Source organism: Schistocerca serialis, chromosome 7, assembly GCF_023864345.2.
Source record: "Schistocerca serialis cubense isolate TAMUIC-IGC-003099 chromosome 7, iqSchSeri2.2, whole genome shotgun sequence".
Classification (NCBI taxonomy): Eukaryota; Metazoa; Arthropoda; class Insecta; order Orthoptera; family Acrididae; genus Schistocerca; species Schistocerca serialis.
Genome location: NC_064644.1, coordinates 103250018 through 103252598, shown reverse-complemented (window position 1 = coordinate 103252598; position 2581 = coordinate 103250018). Strand labels below are relative to the sequence as shown.

Sequence of the window (2581 nt, the reverse complement as noted above, 5' to 3'; positions counted from 1 at the left end):
TCCATCTTCAGTTTGATGACATTCCAATCGACTAGCAGCAACTTTACTATCAAACATCCTGGCAGATTAAAACTGTGTGCCGGACCAAGAGTCGAACTCGGGACCTTTGCCTTTCGCAAGCAAGTGCTCTACCAACTGAGCTACCCAAGCACGACTCACGCCCAGTCGTCACAGCTTTACTTCTGTCAGTATCTCGTCTCCTACCTTCCAAACTTAACAGAAGTTCTCCTGCGAACCTTGCAGAACTAGCACCACTGAAAGAAAGGATATTGCGGAGACATGGCTTAGCCACAGCCTGGGGGATCTTTCCAGAATGAGATCTTCCAGTCTGCAGCGGAGTGTTCGCTGATATGAAACTTGTTTGGAAGATAGGAGACGAGGTACTGGCAGAAGTAAAACTGTGAGGACAGGGCGTGAGTCGTGCTTGGGTAGCTCAGTTGGTAGAGCAGTTGCCCGCGAAAGGCAAAGGTCCCGAGTTCGAGTCTCGGTCCGGCAAACAGTTTTAATCTGCCAGGAAGTTTCATATCACCGAACACTCCGCTGCACAGTGGAAGATCTCATTCTGGAAACATCCCCCAGGCTGCGGCTAAGCCATGTCTCCGCGATATCCTTTCTTTCAAGAGTGCTAGTTCTGCAGTGTTCGCAGGAGAGCTCCCGTAAAGTTTGGAAGGTAGGAGACGAGACACTGGCAGAAGTAAAGGTGTGAGGACGGGGCGTGAGTCGTGCTTGGGTAGCTCAGTTGGTAGAGCACTTGCCCGCGAAAGGCAAGGGTCCCGAGTTCGTGTCTCGGCCCGGCACACAGTTTTAATCTGCCAGGAAGTTTCATATCAGCGTACACTCCGCTGCAGAGTGAAAATCTGATTCTGGAACTTTACTATCGTGTGCTCACAGAAACAATAAGTATGCCGTGCACTCGAGTATCCGGCGTATTGAATGGTGATGAACTACTACAAGATGCTAATCAGCTGCAGACTATGGAAGGGGTGGTCGATGATGCCAGCGAGGGAATAAAAATACCGATGGCCTCGGGAGAGAGCTAAGACCAGTGCTTAAGCGGCCACGAATAGTGAGCCCGTAGCTCCCCGTGCCCTGTGATGAAGACGAGGGCTGACGGGTCCCGCGGATTACGTCACTTTACGTTTTTGCCACAGCCCGCCGGGCTGAGAGCGTAATTTGGGCCGGCCCTTCTCTTCTCTTCCCTTCCACTTCTGCCTCTTCTCTTGTCCGGTCCGCAGAGCGGCGTTAAATGCAAATGCATCTGAGAGGAGCCGGCAATCCACCCCTGCCGCCTGCTACGCTGCCCGGGGAGTTAATTTGTGATAAGGGTACCTTGGTAATGGGCCGGCGCGCCTCTCCTTTTATCCCGGGAATATCGTGGCCCCATCGCTGCTGCTACTGCTGCTGCTGCTGCTGCCGCCGCTTCTAATGATTCGGCGGAGCGAAACGATAGCGCCACGCCGACAGCTGAATAGGGGAGGTGCTTGCTTCAATGATTCTGCGTCGAGGGCTACCATCTCCGTGATCTAGTGATAACGTCGAAAGTTCCACGACACTGATCGCAGACGACGCGGTCGTCTGTGGGAAGGTAGCAAAGCCAGAAGGCTGAAGCGAATTGCAGGAGCCCCTCTAATAGAGGATCGCTTGATGACGCAGTGACTGACGGCTGACTCCGAGTGAAAGTACACTCCAGGAAATAAATGCAACATTCTCACGTTCAAGGTCATTTTACTGACAAGTGAAATGAACGGTAGTTTTTCATTGTAGGGGTGTACAATAACAAATTCAGACGAAATGAAACACACATGTCAAGTGCGCGAACAGACACATCAACACAAAGTGTACTCCCCTCTGGTGGCAACGCAAGTGCGTCTTGTCGCATGCAAACGATAATCAAGGTGCCGAATGACATTCTGTGGTAGATTACTACAAGTATCTCTTACCTTCGGTTGCGCCCTGGAGAACAAGTAAGTTCCCACTTTTTAATGCCTCACATGCTTTCAATTGACGAGAGGTCTAGTGATATTGCTGGCCAGACCAATTCTTATCCACGACCGAGAGTGCGTCCCGACGCAGCAACCGTTTATGGATGTGCGTTGTCATGCTCAAAAAGCATATCACCTTGTAACCTCCCCCTTACTAACCGGCCTATCTTGCTTGCGATATAAAATATGACAGTGGATCGCGTGTATACCTAATGGAATTTTTCTAATTGGATAAGGCTATCTTTCCCGAAGAAGTAATACCGATAAGTAGGGGGAAAGTGTGCAACCGATCTTTATGACAGAAAAGTCTGCTAAAAATAAAAAAGTAATTAAACCGAACAGGGATACAATTTGGAAAAATGAAAGTTATTTTGTGCATTCACTCACGAACGACACTGGACATAAGAGGGATACCACTGCTCATGAATCCAAAAGTTACACTAATGAACAAAAGGAGATAATTACGGTCGCCAGCCCACAAGGGCGATTTACATCCAAAATCCTGTACAAGATGATGGGAAAGAAAAACATGTATTATTAAACGCTGACGTGGCAACTGAAGGTTGTCACGTTTTTTGACACTAATTATAAGTGAGTAT

General features: G+C 49.0%; 1 non-coding gene across 1 annotated transcript; it reads left to right on the top strand.

The window, feature by feature from the left end:
- The first annotated feature begins 421 nt into the window (after positions 1-421).
- Positions 422-496, top strand: Trnas-cga (transfer RNA serine (anticodon CGA)). The gene has a single exon. It is a non-coding gene; the product is annotated as a tRNA-Ser (tRNA).
- Positions 497-2581: the final 2085 nt, after the last annotated feature.